The sequence below is a fragment of the Moschus berezovskii genome, chromosome 12 (genome assembly GCF_049115385.1).
Source record: "Moschus berezovskii isolate FMDL1 chromosome 12, NW_MosBer_1.0, whole genome shotgun sequence".
NCBI lineage: Eukaryota > Metazoa > Chordata > Mammalia > Artiodactyla > Moschidae > Moschus > Moschus berezovskii.
Genome location: NC_142471.1, coordinates 71,488,776 through 71,512,115, shown reverse-complemented (window position 1 = coordinate 71,512,115; position 23,340 = coordinate 71,488,776). Strand labels below are relative to the sequence as shown.

The following is a 23,340-nucleotide window of genomic DNA, read 5'->3' as shown; positions in this document are numbered from 1 at the left end:
AAATTGCATAGCTCTGCAGATGGCTGCTCTTGGTCCAATTACCCTAACTCAGGGGAGATTAATATTCACAGGAGAAGACAACATAGCCTGTTCAGAGAAAATAGCAGGGAAACAATAGCAACCAGGCTTCTGTGCTGAGGAGGCAATTACTGGGGGCACAGGCTCTGCACTCACTAAGGCCCCAGCACTTGCTGGAGACAGGCCAGTCCCCCATATCTGGTCCAACCCTGGTGCCCATCCATAGCGGCTGCTGAGAGTGGGAGGTTGTTACATTTCTAGTGAAAGCCACCCATCACTCCTCACTCTCACTCTAAGGTATGGCAGCTCCTGTGCAGATTGGAAGTCCACAAAGCAGGCACCACAAGTTGCCAGGGAGAGCAGATGTTCGAGTCAGTGTGAGGGCAGAGCTGGGAAAAAAACCTGGTGCAAAGACTTAGGCTGGAAACCAACGGGAGAGACCAGCTTTCTGCCTGATGGTCACTGCTATCCTCACATCTCTATTTTCTAACTAGAATCACTCTTGTCTTGTATTCCAAGACCTTTTTTTTTTTTTCTGGGTAAGACATCTGTTCTGAATCTATGTTGTTCTGTGTCGGCTTAGATGTGGGATGTTGACAGATTAAGATCAATGAGTTGCAGATAACTTTTCTTTTTAAAATAAATCTCAATTGCATAAATCTAGTTAAATTTAACCCTTGGTTCTAAACACAATCACCATTAATCCTGGCAATTATTTGCTTCTTTAATTTGCTATTTATTTGCTTCTTTAATCTGGTTTTACTTTTAATTGTAAAACCAACACATGTAAACATACCTGCAAACCCAAGAAGCAGTTCAGTAGTTTTGAAATTTCAGGATGCACCAGAATCACCTGGAAAGCTTATTAGACTGCTGGGCCCCACCCATGGAGCCTCTGATTCAATCAGTCTGGGTGGGGTCCAAGAGTTGTGTTTTCTTTTTTTTTTTAATTTTTATTAGAGGCTAATTATTTTACAATATTATATTGGTTGGTTTTGCCATACATTGACATGAATCCGCTAATAAGTTTCCAGATGATGTTGATACTGCTGGTCTGGGGACCACACTTAGAGCAGCACAGAAGCAGAACTTTAATGCCAACTGACATACAGCTCTGTGCCTCTCTGCTCCTCACCTATCTTGAACCCTGCCTCCCTCTCAGATGCAGCTACTTTCCTGAATTTTGTGTTTAGTGATGATAAAAAATTTTTTTAACCGAGATGAAATTCATATAAGAGAAGATTAACCATTTTAAAGTGTACAGTTCACTGACATTTAGCACATCCACAGTGTTATACTGCCACCACCTCTTATAGTTCTAAATCATTTTTATCACCCCCACAAGAAGACCATTTGCCCAGTGATAAAGCATTTAAACCCCAGAATACACCTTCTGGTTACCTATCAAATGCTTAAAAATCAGTTCTCTAGAAGACATGCTGAACTTCACCATCCTCACCTTTAGTGAATGAGCCCAGCATCACAAGAGGCAAATCCCAGCACTAACGCCGGCCAGAACTCAGCAACTAAAAACGCCTTTCCCCAGGAGATCCAGTCACCTCCATAGGGAACAAGATGACAGCACCGCCAGACTTCTCATCAGTGGCACAGAGCAAGGCCGGTGGGGTTTCCAAGTTACCGAGGGTTGAAGGAAAGCAAAGTGGTCCCCTTGAGTGTGTGTTCAGCCCCACTGACTCTGGAACGCAGCCCAGCTGTGCCTGTTATAGCCCTATTCAAGCACAGGCTCCCTCTCTCTTTCTCTCTCTCTCTGTTAAGCTCACACATACCACCCGGGAGAGTCTGCACTTAAGTATATCATAAAAATGGAACTACACTTCAGAAATACCAAGGAATAATCTGAAGTATGAAACGGCTGCACAAAGCCCAAGGAGCTCAGAGGCTATCTGCTACCTCTGGCATCACAGCATCTCCCAGGGACATCCGGCTGGCTCCCGCAGCCCTTCCTCTGTCCCAGTCATGCACTGGCTGTACTGTAGAAACCAACCTGAGGCTTCACACCTCATGGAAGGCCCAGGAGGTCACAGGCCTTGGTGTGGACAGCACCATTCTAAATTCTCCCTCCTCTCAATTCCTGAATTTTGTTATTTCCATTTCTACAGCACTTTCAACATTTACTCCTGTGGCGTACATATACCTATAGTGATCCCTCCATGTCTTATTGCTGCTGCTGCTAAGTCACTTCAGTCGTGTCCGACTCTGTGTGACCCCATAGACGGAAGCCCACCAGGCTCCCCCGTCCCTGGGATTCTCCAGGCAAGAACACTGGAGTGGATTGCCATTTCCTTCTCCAATGTGTGAAAGTGAAAAGTGAAAGTGAAGTCGCTCAGTCGTGTCCGACCCCTAGCGACCCCATGGACTGCAGCCCACCAGGCTCCTCCATCCATGGGATTTTCCAGGCAAGAGTACGGGAGTGGCTTGCCATTGCCTTCTCCACCATGTCTTATTATAACTTCTTAATTCCTAAATAATGCTGATCTCATGGCAGCAATCAGTGGATGCATGATGATAAAAATAATGATAAAATTGTCATCAATTGGGTTCATCTTCCATTCTCCAGAACTGCATGTATCCCTTACATAAATTATCTATTAATAGTTTAACCCCGCTGACAACCCTTCAGAGTCTATGGAATGTCTTGCCCAAGATAAGACAAATATGAACCTAGTAAAGTTTGGCTCTAAACCTGCTCTCCTCCTCCTGCGACTGACAAATCCTCTATTCATCCTATTCATGTCACCAGTTGTATCGTAATTTCAGCACTACATTTCCTTGATTCCAGTGTCTTTAAAACATGTTCTTTTAAATCTCTGTAATTGACGTGCGTGTATGTGTTTACATCCCCAGAAAATCTGTCATGGCATTGATGCTAAATCTTAAAAATGATGTCTTCTTAGAAGAGAAGACGTGAGTTAATAAAAACAAGAAGAGCAATAATTACCATGCAGTGAAAACTTACAACATGGAAGATGCTACAGTGAGCAGTTTCTAAACCATACTTCATTTACATACATACACGCACACACACACACACATTATATTATATATTCCTGACCCATAGAGGATATAGCCTCTATGGGTCAGGAAATAGAGGCTGAGAGGTCACTAATTTGTCCAACAACATACAGCCCTTCATTGACCCAGCCATGCACAATTCCAGCCTATGCTTGAACATATAACTAGGAATGAACACATCCCCAAAAATGCCAGGCATAGGGCAGGAGGTCAGTACTTAACTGACTAACTGAACAATGAAATATGATTCATTCACTTAACCGGAGAGCCTTCAGATTCTATTTTCTCTGTTGTTTAGTGACTAACGAACGGTGGCTACAGAGAAGCACCCGCCATCCTTGCCCAGTCCCTGCTGGTCCCAGGGACTCACCTCCACACAGAAGTTCTAGCACTTCCCTTGGGGAGCAGAGTCCTCCCCGCACCGAATGATACTAGCCTAGTGCATTTGCTGCCTCTCCGCTATTATTTGTGTGGTTCTCTGGCAACCACACAAGGAGGGAATAAAGTTTAGCAACTATTAATCTATTTTGATGAACTTTTCTCTTCCTTACAAGCAAATTTGCTGGCACTGTAAATCCAAGAGATTATTACTACTTTCCCTTTCAGTGACACCTTTTATTTTACATTTGATGAATGTCATCCAATTATTTGCTCTGGGCCCATCTGTCATGCTAAACACAGAATTAGCTGGGTCTTTTCCTCACTAATGACTGGCTCGTTAATCTGATTTTCTGGATTTCCATTTTACAGGTTTAATTGGGCTCCTGGCCAGTGAAAATGATTCCTTTGGACAAATGCATTGGCCATTAAACACATCTGTCTCTTCTGACTTGTTCCCATGCCTTCTGTAACCAAGTCTAATCTGACATATCCTTTATTTTTTCCATTTCTCTTTGCTTCTGGATGATGACTTGTCTTGGAGGAGAGAAAGAAATCTGCCCCTCAGAATTGGAACCAGAAGGCCTTGAGTCATATTGAACCTTTTTCTGTCACAGAGAGAAGAAAACTTGTAATGTCTCTAGAATTCATAAGTGGACATATGGCTTCTGAGAAGTAGAAACTAACACGTTCAAATATCTATCACGTAATGAGAGCTTCAGATTCACTTTACTATTCAATATCCCTAATAAATATTACTATTACTGTTATTATTGTTAAAACCATTATTAGTACCCTTACAAGGTAAAAGTATTAATAAATTTCTTGAGCATTTATTATATTCCAGGCACTATTTTGTATGAACCAGCTTTCCGATTTGTAATCAGGTGAGAAACTGAGGCATAGGGAACTTATACCACATGCTCAAAGACACACAGCAAGTAAATGCTGGAACTGGAATTTGAACCCAAGTTTATGTGACTGCAAACCTTATTCTGGTCCCTCAGACTACGTGGGGTTTCCATACCTCTCCGTGGAAAGGAATGAATCCTGGTCATTCAACTCCCAATTTCCTGGTTGAGATACCCACCAACAAGGCAGATCTTTCATGTCAGTTCCCTGTCCCTGAGAAATCAAGGTTCTATTGTTGCATAGGAGTCAATGGTGTTGCTATTGGAATTGGTGAATAAAGAGGGATTATAATGGAAATAAATTCAGCTTACACAAGAGCTGTCACCTTCATAGGAGTTGACATTTAGAAGTTTTTCCAGCTAGAGGACCTTGCTTGGTCCAGGATGATGTGAAGAACCTAAGACAAGAGAAATGACCACCTTCATGGGCATACATTACTTGTTTCTCTTGCAGCCTTTGCATTATTTCCTCCTTCTCAAAAAATGAAAGGGGACAGTCGAGTTGTTAAGATGCACAATTAACTTTTCCAATTTCTTTGCTCATTAATTCTATTCAGATTATTTAAAATACATTTTGACGTTGTTAGACCTTTCTCTTCTTCTCCTCCTACATAATTCCTTTAAAGATCATATTTCTTCTTCAAGAACAAAGAAATAGGCTTCTGACTACCAGGTCACAAGAGTTAATAAATAGCCACTGGTCTCATTAGGATGTGGCTCTATGTGTCAGGCTGGCCTGGGAGCTTCTACATGGTAGGTTTCATCACCTCTGTCATCTTGAGCTCATTTTCTGAAAGCTTTCTGCTAAGGCACTGCACTGTGTGTCTGAACCAGAACTGGGTAAGGCATTTGGAAAAACAAGACACCTATCAGCAAGCCATCTCCCCTGCTAGACTGTTTGATGTTGAATTTAATGTTTGTCAAACTGGTGTTTGCTTGTTTTACGTCCTGGAGGCTCTGGGCTTCTAATGAAATATGCAGTTTTATCTGCCTGTTTCTAGAAGGACTGGGTCTAATGCCTAACAACACTCCTGCTGAGGCTGAACTTTTTTGAAACAGATTTTCCCGTAAAAATTTTTTATGGGGGCCCTAACATAGCCCCCAAAATAGCTTCATCAAGAATAGATTTGGGTTAAGACAGTTGATGTGAAGCCAGTACTGCTCTGTATATGAGTGTGTGCGCACACACGCATGTGGAGGGCAGTGCTGGAGGAAAGGCGTGTTCACCACACAACTGGCCAAAAACTACTGAGAAAGCAACTGCCTGGTCACCAGCCCTGCCAAGAGACTTCTTGGAGCCTTCACCAGCTATGGGGAATGCTAGCAAGGTGCAGAACAGGGGGTGGGTTAGAAAAGCATGTTACAAAGACCATATCTAGACCACACACAACACTACAATAAGAGCCAGGAGGCCTAACTCTCTGACATTGTTTTTCAAATAAAGGGGTTAGACTTGATGTTTCCAATTATCTATTTTCAAGGGAGACTCTTCTGATTGTTAAGCATTATAGTATATCAGTTGGGATCTCAGACACGTGTTTGAATCCTGCTTCTGTCGTATGCTGGTTTGGTGACCTTGAACAGGTAATTTAACCTTCCTAATTTCTTCTTCTGGAAAATTGAGATATTAATGTTGAGTTCATTTCAGTCGCTCAGTCGTGTCTGACTCCTTGCAACCCCATGGACTGTAGCACACCAGGCTTCCCTGTCCATCACCAACTCCCAGAGCTTATTTGAACTCATTTCCATTGAGTCAGTGATGACATCCAACCATCTCACCCTCTGCTGTCCTCTTCTTCTCCTGCCATCAATCTTCCCCAGCATCAGGGTCTTTTCCAGTGAGTTAGTTCTTTGCATCAGGTGACCAAATTATTGAGTTTCAGCTTCAGCATCAGTCCTTCCAATGAATATTCAGGACTGATTTCCTTCAGGATTGACTGTTTGATCGTCTTGCAGTCCAAGGGACTCTCAAGAGTCTTCTCCAACACCACAGTTCAAAAGCATCAATTCTTTGGCACTCAGCTTTCCTTATGGTCCAACTCTCACATCCAAACATGACTACTGGAAAAGCCATAGCTTTGACTAGATGGACCTTTGCTGGCAAAGTAATGTCTCTGCTTTTCAATATGTTGGTGATAACTTTTCTTTGAAGGAGTAAGTGTCTTTCAATTTCATGGCTACAGTCACTATCTGCAGTGATTTTGGAGCCTCCCAAAACAGTCTGTCACTGTTTCCACTGTTCCCCTATCTATTTGCCATGAAGTGATGGGACCATTCAGTTTTCTGAATGTTGAATTTTAAGCCAACTTTTTCACTCTCCTCTTTCACTTTCATCAAGAGGCTCTTTAGTTCTTCTTCACTTTCTGCCATAAGGGTGGTGTCATCTGCATATCTGAGGTTATTGATATTTCTCCCAGCAATCTTGATTCCAGCTTGTGCTTCATCCAGCCCAGCATTTCGTATGATGTACTCTGCATGTAAGTTAAATAAGCAAGGTGACAATATACAGCCTTGACATACTCCTTTCCCAATTTGGAACAAGTCTGTTGTTCTACGTCTGGTTCTGACTTTTGCTTCCTGACCTGCATAAAGATTTCTCAGGAGGCAGGTCAGGTAGTCTGGTATCACCATCTCTTGAAGAATTTTCCACAGTTTGTTGTGATCCACACAAAGGCTTTGGCGTAGTCAATAAAGCAGAAGTAGATGTTTTTCTGGAACTTTCCTGATATGTTATTATGATGATTGAATCCACCATGGCATGTAAAGAGTTTAACCTTAAACCTGGCACATGCTAAGTACTCAATGCATATTACCTGTCCCTGCTGAAATAGAGGCATAGGTGCCTCTATCGGTCTAACATATTGGAGGGTTTATGGTGACTGACCATGGTGACAATTGACATGCAAACTGGAGGCTTCAGGAAGTGCTGGGGTCGCCAAGTGGGCTTCCTGGTCAAAATCAACTGGGGAGAAAGGACTGAAATTCTTGTTGCCATCAGCAAGGATGACTTTGTGGAGAAGATTCACTTATGGAGACTACCAACCCAATATGTTTTGTGCCAGAGATTTGACCATGAATGGATACAAATCTTATCTTCATGTTCTAGCTTTTATGATTTAAAAGGAGTGAAAGAAGTTCTTGGAATGTCCACTTTACCCATAAAAATGGAAGTTCATTGTTTTTCCTCTCCTAGTTTTGTTGGTGGATGAAAAGGCAAAGATGGTAAGTGCAGCAATAAAACCAATTTATATGGATTTGAATTGTTATTGGAAGCATTTGAATACTCCCAGTTAATACAGTAATTTGGGAGCATTTGAATACTCCCAGTTAATATAGTAATAAATTTTAAAAAAAGCTAAAACTCAGACAATCTACATTGAGTGTTCTAAATCAGGAAGCCAGAGCTTCACAGAAAAGGAAACACTACTTAGGGAAACCTTAAAGACAAATATTACAATTCACTATCAAAAGAGCCTGACTTCCGCTTTTACAAATGTCCCACACTGTTTTTTGAATGTAGTACACTGTGAATGTAGTATGGTTTCATAAAAGATAGACTGAGAAAGGGCTAGAAAAGATATTGCAAGGAGTCAAGCTTATACAGTTTTCCTATACTTATTTAAAAGTTTTTCTCTTTGAGATATTACATAGGCTATTTCCTTTATACTGGTAGATATTATGAGGTCAATTAATTGGCTAAAATACTTGCAGTCCAGACACTAGCCTCTGTCTTTTATATAACATTCCAGAATTTCAGAAAATTAAAACAAAAGAGTGGGAGAGGAGAAGGAGGAAGGAAGGTAAAAGGTGCCAGTATCTGTAACATTAATGATTCTAGTTTCAGCTCAATCATGTATCAGGCATGCATGTATCAGACATGCAATTTTAGGCATAGTAAACCTAGACAGCATATTAAAAAGCAGAGACATTACCAACAAAGGTCCAGTCTAGTCAAGGCTATGGTTTTTCCAGTGGTCATGTATGGATGTGAGAGTTGGACTGTGAAGAAAGCTGATCGCCAAAGAATTGATGCTTTTGAACTGTGGTGTTGGAGAAGACTCTTGAGAGTCCCTTGGACTGCAAGGAGATCCAACCAGTCCATTCTAAAGGAGATCAGTCCTGGGTGTTCATTGGAAGGACTGATGCTAAAGCTGAAACTCCAATACTTTGGCCACCTCATGCGACGAGTTGACTCACTGGAAAAGAGTCTGATGCTGGGAGGGGTTGGGGGCAGGAGGAGAAGGGGACAGCAGAGAATAAGATGGCTGGATGGCATCACCGACTCGATGGACATGAGTTTGAGTGAACTCCAGGAGTTGGTGATGGACAGGGAGGCCTGGTGTGCTGTGATTCATGGGGTCGCAAAGAGTTGGACATGACTGAGCGACTGAAGTGAACTGAAATAGTCTGTTGGAGTTTCAAGGTTATTTTTCTATAGAATGGAAATAATAGTTACTATTCTCTTACAGAAAGTAAATGAGATAAGATAGTAAAACGTTTTCATGTTATCTGTAAATTATTATATGAGTACAATGAATAGGATGTTATGATTGACCTGTTTATGTATCCAGGAACCCAAAGATTTTAGAAGTATTTTTACTGACAAATTGCTATAAATTGAGTTTCTGTATCTCCCTGTATTTTATATGTTGAAACCTAATCCCCATTGTGATGGTATATGGAGGTGGGGCCTTTGAGAGATGATTAGGGCATGGGGGTGGAGCCCTCATGAGGAGACTAGTGCTCTTACCAGAGGGACCCCAGAGAGTACTCTGATACTACACACAAGGACACAGCAACAAGTTGACCATCTATGAACAGACACCAAATCTGTCAGCGCCTTGATCTTGGACTTTCCAGCTTCCAGACTTGTGAGAAATAAACTTCTGTTCTTCATAAACCACTCAGTCTACAGTTTTTATGGCAGCATTAGTACAGAATCCAAGCTGATGATACAAACGTGCCCAGTCTATAGACTGTGTAGGGCATTAACATTTGCCACTGGGGCAGAAGCTACATATACCCTGTCGGGTTATAGTTGTCTGCAGACTGAAAGGTTAGAGGCAGTATGGAATATGAGACGAGAAGCAAGAAATGGACGGGCAGAGCTTTAGAACCTATGTGTGTTCAGCCACATGCGATAAATGGCAGGTACACATATCTGTTTAGAGAATGACTAATTTTATTGATATGTTCACAGTATTTTAAAGAACTTAAAAGGGCAAGGCAAACAAAGCCATTAATTTTCTAGAGAAGCAGGGATGTGTCTTTGAGATATGGGATTTCTAGGCAGACTTGGAGATACGTGGGCTGCTAGATATAACAGCCAAACTTCTCTGGCATGGGATTTGCATCCCTCATGAGTGAATTTGGGGACAGCAGTGGATGGATTTAAACCATCTGTCAACCTGTTTTCTTCAGGAAACTTTGCCACCTCCCCAAGAGAGCCATGAATACTTGTAAAATGCCAACCGCTATTTCTTGGAGCTTCCCCATTGTACTGTCTGTGTCATTCTTGTCCTGTCCTCCACCAGCAGAAGCATCACTGTTGAAAAGTCAGGCTTGGTGCTCCCTCTTGTTATGCAATGTCTGCCCTCACGCACAGCAACCTTGGTGGAGAGATACTGTACAGCCCCGCTTTACTGATAAAGTTAATGACACACGTAAGGTCACTCAGCTTCACAGCAGCAGAGCCTGGATTTGAACTTGAGTCTTTAAATTTTGACAATGTCCACTACCCTGTGCAACCCTGAGCGAGTCTAAAGAGTCTACTGCAGAGCCTCTCCAAAGAATAGCTAGTTTAGGACCAGTTTCCTGAAGGGGTTCATCCTGACCCAGATCCTTAGAAAAACCAGCATTAAGGAAATTCACACTGGCTTACATCAAAAACAACCTCCTTAAAGAATCCTCCTCCATCTGGATTTCCCAGCTCGAATCCAGCCTTTCTTCCTCTGATTCTCAGGGCTCTCTGTAGCTCTCTTGTTGCACTTATCAACTGCTGAGGAGATTACTAGAAGAGGGTCTCTTGTATCATCTTTGAGGGGAGACAATATATCCTATTCTCATTTGACTACCTCTTGGTACCTGGCACCCATGTCACAACTCATATTTGTAGAGCATTTTGCTTTGTGCCATTCGTTTTCATCACTGGACTGAATCTCATTTGGCTGGAGCACAAGCATGCCAGGGAGGTCTAATTATCAGTACATCCCCATGTTAGAATTCAGGGGCCCTGAGGCCCAGACAGGCCCCACGCGGTCACCTTGCTACTAAAAGGTAAGGCTCACAGCCAACCTCCAAACTTCTGACTTGAAGCCCGAGGCTCTTTTCATGTTGCTAAGCTGCATCATTCTGTGTTCACTAAATCAAGATTAAAAAAACACAAAGCGGAGATAATTGCATGGATTTCTACAAGTGGGTCTTGATTTTACATCAAATACTCCTTTGAGTGGTTGGCAACACCACACCATGGAAAACCAGGGGCCATAAGAAAGAGTGCTTTCCTGTGGGACACGAAGAAGCAGATTACAAGATGTTTTTCCCTATCCACTGCTGAAACCACATATTAATTAAAGGTCTGGCCAAATTCACATCATTCTTCGAACATTAATCACATTCAGACATCTCATTAGGGATATCAGCCCCAATTCTACTACGTGTTACATTGATCAATCAATCAACGTATTTACTTATTCAGCACTTTTGTGCCCAGACTGTGTTAGATATCACAGGAGTCATGGGCTGTGACCTCATGGAGTTCACCATTTCTTTGTAAAAATAAGCCAAACATGTAAGATGTACCAATGGCAATGCAGAATGAATGCTAATGCCACGGTACTCTGAGCAGAGTAAAAGCTAAGAAGTATAAAACAGAGAAACCCCTGAAGGAGGAAACAGACAAAACAGGTTCCATCTTGAAAGCAGGATTCCATCCTGGGCTGGACTGTGGACTTTGAGCTATGTGCCTTGTATCTACGGAAATGACATACAAACTGGAAAATCAGACTCCCCGGATGGAAGAGCCCCAGGGCTCCTACCTAGACTCTCCGTTGCCTAAAAGAATACCCTAATTATCTGTGTAACCAAATAGAATCATAAATGTTATTATGCCTACTGGTGTATGACCACAGGCCTATTGATAATTGTCCACTGTTAACTACCTAGGCTTAAGGCATACAAATCACGGGTTTAAGGCATACGAATGATGGGTTAACTTTGTATCTTTCTTTTCCTTTGTTCAAACTAGTTTCAGGGAATCTGGGGAGGTGGGTTTGGGCACGTACACTTAGGGTATATAAGGTTTTCACAAAAACTGTTTGGGGTCCTTGGCTAAGAGGAGACTCTGCCTTGGGCCTGCTGGTATAATAAACTGCACTCCACTATCTGCATTGTCCTTATGAGTGAGTTTGTTTCCCAGAACGTGTGGCTACAACTCCCCTACCCCAGAACCACAACAGTTTACTCAATTTATTCTCATGATCCTTCTAGAATTACAATAAGTCAATGCTGGGCAAGTTGGAGTCCATACTCATCCTGTATCATTTTATAGAAAACATGACTAATACATGGAGATGGAAGAGTGACACAGCTGGTAGGGCTGAGCTTGGATTTCAGCTCATATCTGCCTGACTCCAGAGATGCAGGCACAAGCCTTCTTCTGGATCACCCTCCACTGTGTGGTATGCATGTGTGTACACAAACACCAGTAATAAGTGTATGAAAAGTAAAAGTGTTAGTTGCTCAGTTATGTCTGACTCTTTGCAACGCCATGGACTGTAGCCCACCAGCCTCCTCTGTCCAAGGAATTCTCCAGGCAAGCATACTGGAGGGTGCAGCCATTCCCTTCTCCAGGGGATCTTTCCCACCTGGGGATCAAACCCTGGTCTCCTGTGTTGCAGGCTGATTCTTTACTGTCTAAGTGTTATTTACACTCCCACTGCCTTAGGAGGAGAGGGGATTCTCACATTGAAGGACATCTTCTTTGCTGAATGAGGAGATGGATTTGAGGATAGAAAACTGGAGAAACCCGATCACAGCTGAACTGACCTACACACCAAAGTGAGATGGGGAGAGAAAAGTTGGGGGTGGACCTGGCCAGAGGAGCTGGAGAGGCAGCAGGACAGGAGACCCAAGTGATTGGACCAATGGTGCTCGACCGGTTCCACAAGAGGCACTTTGGGAGAAGGGCAAGAAACAGTGGGTATGTGGAGATTTTATTAAGGGCTTTTGCCATTCATCATCTGACATAAACACTCTGCTTCATTTTCACTTGACACTTTCAATAAAATGTCTATACTACACTGCTCAATAATCTTATTAAAATTTTATTTGTTTATCTCTGCAGAGGTGGTTCATGTCAGGAATGTGATTCCGCTTCAAGGAAACATCCAAGAGTTACAGCTGGGTTATCTGGGATTTTATCTTTCTGCATCTTTTGGGGTTACTGACTTGGTTCTTTGTTATGAAAATTTATGAAAAACATCAGAGCAGAAGCTCAGACAAGGATCCTAAACTTCCCCCAGCCCAACAGCAATTAGGACTCTTTAGGAAAAAGCGCTTAACTGCCCCACACCTCAGTTTCACCTCAAAGCAGATAAAAACCCTCAAAATATAGGCCCAACACACACCTGACGAAAAGCAGAGATGCAAAAATGTCACATCTCTGTGAGCCTCCTCCTTTCACTTCCTGGTCTCGGTTTCCTCAGCATGAATGTTGTCTTCAATTCCTATCTCCTAAGATCCTATGCTGTCAGTTTCTTTCTTTTTAACCTTTCATTTTGGCATATAGCCAATTAATAAAGTTATGATAGTTTCAGGTGGACAGCAAAGGGACTCAGCCACACATACACATGTATATCCATTCTCCCCCTAACTCCCTCTCATCCAGGTTGTCACATAACATTGAGCAGAGTTCCCTGTGAAATACAGGGGGACCCTGCTGGTAATCTATTTTATTTTATTTTTATTCATTTATTTTTTTACCTTTCCAGATCTTTTATTTATTTATTTATTTTTTTACTTTACAATATTATATTGGTTGGTTTTGCCATACATTGACATGAATCCGCCCTGGGTGTACATATGTTCCCCTTCCTGAACCCCCGTCCTACCTCCTTCCCCCCCTTATCCTCTCTCTGGGTCATCCCCATGCACCAGCCCCGAGCATCCTGTATCATGCATCAAACCTGGACTGGTGATTAAATACAGCAGTGTGCACATGTGATCTAACTCCCTTACTATCCCTTCCCCCAGCCTTGCCCCCTGCCGTCAGTTTATTTTTGTTGTCATCATTCAATGACAATACAAACCTGTTTTAAGCATCTACTCTGTGTTAAGCTTTCCAACCCCGCTCATGCCCCTTTACACAGTTCTTGACCCAATTTACTTCAGGCAAACAAGGAAGTTTAAGTCGTGAGTCTTATTTGAACAGCAGAACAAGAGCAGAGATTGAGAAAGAAGGCTCTGGTATCAGTCTGCCTAGGTCAAATCTCTGTTCCACTCTGCTGGCTGTGTGATCTTGGGAAAATGACTTAACTGCTCTGTGCCTCTTCTGTGAAATGGAATTAAGAGCAGGACTCTCCAAATATGATGTCATAACAATTAAATTCATTAATAATATGCCTAGCTGATGGACAGGGAGGCCTGGCATGCTGTGATTCATGGGGTCACAAGGAGTCGGACACGACTGAGCGACTGAACTGAACTGAACAGAACTGAGCTCATACTAGCCTCTCAAGAAATGGTAGCTGATTCTTTATATACAACTGTTTCTCCAAGAACTATAGATTATTCAATAAGAGAGAAAATTAGTTAGGAGATAAAACTTGTGGAGGAAGGGCAAGGACAAATCTGGAGAGAGAAAATGTTTACATAGAAGAGGTACTTTCAGTCCGCCTCACAGGACTCATCTCAGATATTTCAGAGGAAGTAAGAAAGTCACTGCTTCTACACCTTCCCTCCCTGCCCCCACAAACACCTAAGAAGCAATTACACAGCGCCCTGAGATAATAAACACAGCATACTAAGAGCCCTGGGATGATTCCTCAACACTGCAGTCTGCAAGCAATTGCCACCTGGGGCAGGCAGTAAAACTGCAGGCGTTTATTCTGGAGAACCAGACAGAAGGCCTTGGGTATGGCTCCCTCTCCATTCAAATTGCATTCATTGGAATTACCACCAAACAGGATCACAAGGTATGCATTCCTTCCAAAAACATTTTTCATAGAAGGAAGTGGAAGCAATCTAGCTCAGCCTCGAGAGGTTCCAAGGCTAGAGGGAGAGAGGGTAAGTGTCTGATTTCACGCTCCCATTACACACAAGCTGGATTAGAAGAAAACAAGGGAGGAGGAGGAGAGAATGGAGATTAAAGAATCAGACAATTTTAAAGCCCAAGAAACAGTGAGAGAAGAACCAATCAATTTCCTTTTTTTTTTTTTACAACAGATGTTTTGCTTGCAGTTCTGAATCTAACAGCAGTTGATGTAATAAGGATGAAATAGGAGGAGGAAGAAAAGGAAAGAGCTTAAAAGGAAGGGAGGGAGAGAGTCCGGTTGGCAAACAAGAAGCTGATCCCCAAGGCCTCCCCTCTTCCCAGCTTCACCATGATAGGTTTTACCCACTAGGAATGACAGGGTGTCCCACTGCCTTACCCCCACCTGAAGGCATTTTCACCAGGAAGGCAGGGGTAATCAGGCCCATCCTTTAAACATCTTCATCCTATTACTTTCATAATCAGCTTCTAAAGTCCGTTCAATAGATGTGGGGTCGACCAGACTGACTGCTTGAACAGCTGCTCAGGCCATGGAGCTATTCTCTCTGCCATTGATCACAAAGACAAAAATCAATCCTGGCTAAGGAGAAAGAAGTTAAAAATAAATTGCAGGAATTGATTTCTGTTCAGACCTTCTGACTCCCAGTTTAGGAAGGGGGAAGAATGAGGATGCGTGAATCCGCCTGTCATGAAAACACTTCACATGTCCCAGCCTCAAAAGCAAAATCAGGGAATATTTTATACACACACACAAGCAGACACATACACAATTTTTCTTAATTTATACTTTTCCGTTATTTTATTTTTGCCTCCTAGTGACTATCAGAGATGAGAATCCATCTAAATCGTAAGCCCACATGAGAAGACTAGGGTCGGTCTTGTGTTCACTATAACATCTCCACAGTGGGGCCCCGTGCTTTGTGAGTAGCAGTAACTGCAGAAAATGTGTTGAGGGGCTGATGGAATCAAAAAAGGAATGAAGTCCTCTCCTCGCTATTATTGGCTCTTACAGTTATGCCTATTTCTGCACAGATTTCTCATATATGCAATTATTTTTCTTCTTTATTGTTTTGCTTATGTATTATCTCTCTCTCTCCCACTAAATACAAACGCTTCCATGGCAGGAACTTTTGGGTTTTTCTGCTGTTTAATTTTTGATCTGCTGCACCATCTCCATACTGAGCCCTCAGTGAATGGATGTGAAAGGAAAGAGAGGAAGAATGCTTCAGCAACTCTGTTGAGGAATTGGCTGCATACCAATTTTTTAAATTTTTTTCTGACACTGGAGAAATGAGTTGGGAAATACTTCCAAATAGTAGTCCCTTCTCTGTGTCTGAATCAATGGACCACCTGGTAGAGTGAGCAGTCTTGTGGCATTTTACCAATAGAAGGGAATTTCTGGAGTCATATCATACAGTTCACTGCCTTCCAAACTGGATTCTATGGCATTCTAGAATTCTACAGAGATACTTTGAGAGTGTCTGTAAGAAGGTGAAGAGGAGGCTGGGTGGATGAGAGAGATGATATAACTCTTCACTTAGAACTAGATCCATTCCACCTGCATCTGTTTTACACAATGGAATTCCTTGAACATTGTTGTCTGAAAAGTGGTTCCCACTGTTAAGAACAGCAACAACAAAAAGTTTGAAAGCTCTACTTGGATGCCATCTTAACGTTTTGTGGTAAGGCAACTGATTTCCAGGGAGGAAAAAAAAAATGGCCCACGGTCACAGAGCGAGTTATGGTGAGACCAGACTTAAAGACAGGGATACTTGCCACCCCCGGCCCAGCCGCCTGCTCCACACCATGGACACTGTCTCCTGCCATGAAACGTTTCCTTTCTTTGGAGCACTGGCTGGTCCTGGAGATGGACTCCTCAAATCAATTCCCTTCTTTGGGAACTGGCTTGAGCCTTGCATTCTCTAGGAAATGCCCCTGATCATATCATGCCTTATGGGTCTTTCTCTCTCTGGGAAGGAGCCTTACAGACCTTAGCTGCTTTGAGCATCGCTCATGGAGACGCTCAGGCCATCCAGTCCTACCTCTTCATCTAAACTAACAAAACTGAAGACAGCCGCTTTGTCAGTCTTGTCTACCATTATACCCCTTTCATTGAGCACAGTAATAGGAGCATCTTAAGTGCTCAGTGAATGACTGCTAAATGAAAATGAATGAATGAATCTACCAAGCAACACTTCAGTCTCAGACAGCCTTGGGTACATAGTAAGCATTCAATCAAATCAAACTGATTGTTTACCCACTGGCTCCACCACATAAAACTCCAAGAAGATCTTATTTTGGCTGACCCTGAGGATTTTCAGAATCTGAGTCTTAAAAGCTACTTGCAGAAATCCAAAATGTCTGTTTACCCCATTAGCTAGCAAAGGAATTAAAGAGCAATTAAAATTTTTAAAAGCTGAACCTCTGAAATATATATTCTAGTTAGAATGGTAATAGGGAGAGAACTGGACTTAATAGTCTGCTTCTCAGTCAACAGTCCAAGTACCTTCATTATCAACACTGTTGTTTTTACAACATTACAATTATCTTTAATAGAAGGCCCCAGAAAAGGGATCCTCCTGGGAGCTGGGCTTAGCAGAGTGTGTGGCAGAGACCTGCAGGAACTTGAAAGGGCAGGATAACAGGGAGACCTGATCGGGTCATGATTCCACAGTTCTTCTGCACCCTGGATTGGAATACAAGAGACACAGTTTCTTGAAATAGATCATGGAAATTGGATCAAGCATAGGAGAGGTGCAAGGCAAGTGGGGAAGGTAATGATGATTAACCATGTTGTCACTCACCCCCTTGGCACCCCAGTGATGAGTATTTGAATAATCCTTTAAGTGTATCTGAGGGACAACTCTCAGAGATGCAGGCATGATTACCTTGTACTGAATTTCATTAAGCCTTTCTTTGGTTAATGATGCAGAAAGTTTCTGATCTGAAGCAAAATTGAAAGAGATCCTGACAAACAGGCCACTGAACTAGCAGTGGAATGAAGCTTTCCTGCCACTGCTTTCTACCAAGACAGGGGCAGCATCTGTCTATTTCACCTTTATAGTCATCCAGAAAAGTTACTGAGAATACCAGCATACTCAGTGCTAATGTGAAGATCTTCTTGGAGACATGAATGAGAGGATCATGGTTTGATTTTGCCACCCTTTATGAATCCAGGGAGCCCTGAGGTCAGATCCTCCTCACTCTACCATTTATTAAGCTATACAACAAAGGGTGAGACTCTAAAATTTCCTGAAATTCAGTTTCTTCCTTTGCAAAATAAAGATGATGCTATGTACCATACTGAGATTTTATGAAGATAAAGTAGAATAAAGTAAACTAAAATGTACACATGCCAGGTAGGAACTTGGCACTAAATAAACGTGAGGTCCTTTTTCAACAAAGACAACAGTTCTTCCAATTTTCTGATTGGTAGGTTAAAAAATGGTGCAGTGGCTCAGTGGAAAATCATTCTGAAGAATCACTGCTTTGGAAATAGGAACTTGCAGATTTCCAAACAACGGAAGAGATTTGAAAGTTGTGGAGCTGATCTCATTCCTTTGAGCTGAATTTAGACGTGTTTGTGGCCCTGGACAGTACGCCAACCTTCCAGACCAGAACACAGAGGTTGCATGCAGCCACGTGAGGCTCCTGGATAGCAAGACGCCGAGTGCCACTCTCCCTGTAAGATGCACTGCTCAGCAGACATGTCACCACCCCTCCCTCTCATGCCCATGGAGATACTGTTAATTAACAAAATCAGCCATTCCTACAGAATCATGGTAACACAGTTTTCTATGCAGCTATTACCAATTACTCAGAGGTGATACACAAAGTGAAAACAGAACAAAAAAATGACAGCCCTAAACCAGACATATCCCATCCACGTACTATTAAAAAGGCAAATACTTAGGTTCTAATACATAGCTAACACAGAACAATTCTCTGAGATTAAGCAAAAACACTCCTTGCTGTTTTGGCCTAGCAAGCGACAAGCACTGTATTCAATAACTTCCATGAAGCCTCAGCAGATCTGGGAAGAAGCAAACCGGATTCACTTATTAGAGACAGGCACAACAAAACTTTGAATAGAGTGAAGAGATCGCCATGCCAAAAAGATTGATGGGCATCTTGTAAATAAAGAAACCCTCCCCAGAGCCACTCTGTCTCAGCAGGAAACATTGGGGAATCATCAACATCTGGTTGGTAATTGATGCTCTGCTATAGGAATAGATGGGAGGGAATGATCACAGGGCAGAAGTGAGCAGAGAGAAGGAACCTAGTGAGGGCCCTGAGAAAAGACCACATTTAAAAGGTGGGCAAAGGAAGAGGCACCTGTGCAGGAAAGGAAGAAGAGACTGAAGGGGTACGGGGAAGACATGGGCTGCATATTATCAAAGAGGCAAATGAGAGAGGCTGCTTCAAGGAGGAAGGAGTATCAGATTTCAAAGCTGCAGACAAGTCCACCAATGTCATTATTGAGGGGTGTTGTCCAGATTCCATTCCAAACTACCCTTGATGAACTTGGCAAAGGTAATTTCAATGAAGTGGCAGATGCAGAAGTCACACTCAAGTGGGTTTAAAGAAGAAGAAAATGAGAAAAAGGCATAATGAATCTGAGTTCAAGAAATCTTGTTGTGAATGAAAGATGGGTCATTTATAGAAAGGAGTATAGAGTTCAGAAAAGCCTTGTTGTTCTAAGGATGGTAGATACTTTAAAATATTTAAATGCTGATGGAAAATCAGAAAAGAGGAATGAATAAGCTAAAATTAGAGGGAACAGAAGAATCAGCAATAAATCCAGGTCCCTGAACAGTTAGAAGAGATGGGAATGGGTGTTTGGATTGAGAAATTTTATACAGCAATGAGGGTGATTATTTCTATTTGTCTGGTATCATCCACCTGATCTGCAATCCTAGATGCATAGGTCAGTTCAGTTCAGTTCAGTTGCTCAGTCGTGTCTGACTCTGCAACCTAGATGCATAGCAGGGACTCAGAGTATTTCCAAGTGGTCCTGAGTTGGGTTCCCCCCAAAATTAGAGCCTGAGACAAAGACTTTTGTGCAAATTGTTTGGGTTTTGTTTGTTTTTCAGAAAGTTTCCTAGGGAACAGGAAGGGTGGAACTAGAAAGCAGGAGACAAGGAGGGAGAGAAAGCCATCCCAAGATCATTACTGTAAGCCACTGGGGCTGCTTTACTGTGCACTCTATAAAGACACAGAGGATGAAGCTCAGAATTGCCCTCTGATGCAGGAAGAGAGGAGTTCTTATCCACTGGCCCATGACTCTGCTTGGTCAAATCATTACAGAGGACCTTGACACCCTTGCAATTCAAGGTAGGCCCCTGCACCAGAATGACTAAGGGGTCCCTCATAAGTCTCCTGCTGCTGCTGCTGCTAAGTCACTTCAGTCGTGTCCGACTCTGTGTGACACCATAGACGGAAGCTCACCAGGCTCCCCCATCCCTGGGATTCTCCAGGCAAGAACACTGGAGTGGGTTGCCATTTCCTTCTCCAATGTGTGAAAGTGAAAAGTGAAAGTGAAGTCGTTCAGTCGTGTCCGACCCTTAGCGACCCCATGGACTACAGCCTACCAGGCTCCTCCGTCCATGGGATTTTCTAGGCAATAGTACTGGAGTGGCTTGCCATTGCCTTCTCCCATAAGTCTCCTACTTAGGAACAAATCAGCCCTAGGACAAAAAACAAGAGGTCCAAAGAGCAGTTGAGACAAGGTGATATTCTTTGCAGTAGAAGATGGAGAAGTTCTATACAGTCAGCAAAAACAAGACTGGGAGCTGACTGTGGCTCAGATCACGAACTTCTTATTGCAAAACTCATACTTAAATTGAAGAAAGTAGGGAAAACCACTAGACCATTCAGATACGACCTAAATTAAATCCCTTAGGATTATATAGTGGAAGTGAGAAATAGACTCAAGGGCTTAGATCTGATAGAGTACCTGAAGAACTATGGACAGAGGTTTGTAACATTGTACAGGAGACTATGATTGAAATCATCCCCCAAAAGAAGAAATGCAAAAAGGCAACATGGTGTCTGAGGAGGCGTTGCAAATAGCTGAGAAAAGAAGAGAAGCGAAAGGCAAAGGAGAAAAGATATATCCATCTGAATGCAGAGTTCCAAAGAATAGCAAGGAGAGATAAGAAAGCCTTCCTCAGCGATCAATGCAAAGAAATAGAGGAAAACCAGTCAGAATGGCTGCTATCCAAAAGTCTACATGCAATAAATGCTGGAGAGAGTGTGGAGAGAAGGGAACCCTCTTACACTGTTGGTGGGAATGCAAACTAGTATAGCCACTATGGAGAACAGTGTGGAGATTCCTCAAAAAACTGGAAACAGAACTGCCATATGATCCAGCAATCGCACTTCTGGTCATACACACCAAGGAAACCAGAATTGAAAGAGACACATGTACTCCAATGTTCATTGCAGCACTGTTTACAACGGCCAGGACATGGAAGCAACCTAGATGTCCATCTGTAGATGAATGGATAAGAAAGCTTTGGTACATATACACAATGGAGTATTACTCAGCCATTAAAAAGAATGCATTTGAATCAGTTCTAATGAGGTGGATGAAACTAGAGCCTATTATACAGAGGGAAGTAAGCCAGAAAGAAAAACACCAATACAGTATACTAACGCATATATATGGAATTTAGAAAGATGCAAATGATAACCCTGTATATGAGACAACAAAAGAGACAGATGTATAAAACAGTCTTTGGGATTCTGTGGGAGAGGGTGAGGGTGGGATGGTTTGGGAGAATGGCATTGAAACATGTATATTATCATATGTGAAACGAATCGCCAGTTCAGGGTCAATGCATGTTACAGGATGCTCGGGGCTGGTATGCAGGGATGACCCAGAGGGAGCATAAGGGGAGGAGGGAGGTGGGAGCGGGTTTGGGAGGGGGAACTCATGTACACCCGGGGCGGATTCATGTCAATGTATGGCAAAACCAACCAATATAATATTGTAAAATAATTAGCCTCCAATAAAAATTTTAAAAAAAAAGAAATAGAGGAAAACAATATAGTGGGAAAGACTAGAGATCTCTTCAAGAAAATCAGAGATACCAAGGGAACATTTCATGCAAAGTTGGGCACAATAAAGGACAGAAAGGGTAAGGACCTAACAGAAGCAGAAGATATTAAGAAGAGGTGGCAAGGATACACAGAAGAACTGTACAAAAAAGGCCTTCACAACCCAGATAATCACGATGGTGTGATCACTCACCTAGAGCCAGACATCCTGGAATGTAAAGTCAGGTGGGCCTTAGGAAGCATCACTACAAACAAAGCTAGCAGAGGTGATGGAATTTCAGTTGAGCTATTTCAAATCATGAAAGATGATGCTATGAAAGTGCTACACTCATTAAGCCAGCAAATTTGGAAAACTCAGCAGTGGCTACAGGACTGGAAAAGGTCAGTCTTCATTCCAATCCCAAAGAAAGGAAATGACAATGAATGTCCAAACTATTGCACAATTGCATTTATTTACACGCTAGTAAAGTAATGCTCAAAATTCTCCAAGTCAGGCTTCAAAAGTACGTGAACCAAGAATTTCCAGATGTTCAAGTTGAATCAAGAAAAGGCAAAGGAACCAGAGATCAAATTGCCGACATCCACTGGGTCATAGAAAAAGCAAGAGAGTTATAGAAAAACATCTATTTTTGGCTTCATTGACTATGCTAAAGCCTTTGATTATGAGGATCACAACAAACTGTGGGAAATTCTTGAAGAGATGGGAATACCAGACCATCTTACCTGCCTCCTGAGAAATATGTATGTAAGTCAAGAAGCAACAGTTAGAACCGGACATGGAACAATGGACTGGATCCAAATTGGGAAAGCAGTACATCAAGGCTGTATACTGTCACCTTACTCATTTAACTTACATGCAGAGTACATCATGCAAAATGCTGAGCTGAATGAAGTACAAGCTGGAATCAAGTTGCTGGGATAAATATCAATAACCTCGGATATGCAAATGACAGCACTGTTATGGCAGAAAGCACAGAGGAACTAAAGAGTCTCTTAATGAGAATGAAAGAGGAGAGTGAAAAAGCTGGCTTAAAACTCAACATTCAAAAAACTAAGATCATGACATCCAGTCCCATCACTTCGTGGCAAATAGAGGGGAAACAATGGAAACAGTGACAGACTTTACTTTCTTAGGCTCCAAGATCACTGCAGATGGTGACTGCAGCCATGAAATTAAAAAATGCTTACTCCTTGGAAGAAAAGCTATGACAAACCCAGACAGCATATTAAAAAGCAGAGGCATTGCTTTGTTGACAAAGTTCCACCTAGTCAAACTATGGCTTTTCCAATAGGCATGTATGGATGTGAGAGTTGGACCATAAAGAAAGCTGAGCACCGAAGAATTGATGCTTTTGAACTGTGGTGTTGGAGAAGACTCTTGAGAGTCCCTTGGACTGCAAGGATATCAAATCAATCAATCCTAAAGGAAATCAGTCCTGAATATTCATTGGAAGGACTGATGCTAAAGCTGAAGCTCCAATACTTTGGCCACCTGATGCAAAGAACTGACTCATTGGAAAAGACCCTGATGCTGGGAAAAATTGAAGGTGGGAAGAGAAGGGGACAACAGAGGAAGAGATGGTTGGATGGCATCACTGAGTCAATGGACATGAGTTTGAGCAAGCTCTGGGAGTTGGTGATGGACAGGGAGGCCTGGCGGGCTGCAGT

General features: G+C 42.4%; 1 protein-coding gene across 1 annotated transcript in view; it reads right to left on the bottom strand.

Moving 5' to 3' along the window:
• SORCS3 (sortilin related VPS10 domain containing receptor 3) overlaps positions 1-23,340 on the bottom strand; it is a 642,617-nt gene that overhangs the window by 131,117 nt on the left and 488,160 nt on the right. The window lies entirely within an intron of this gene.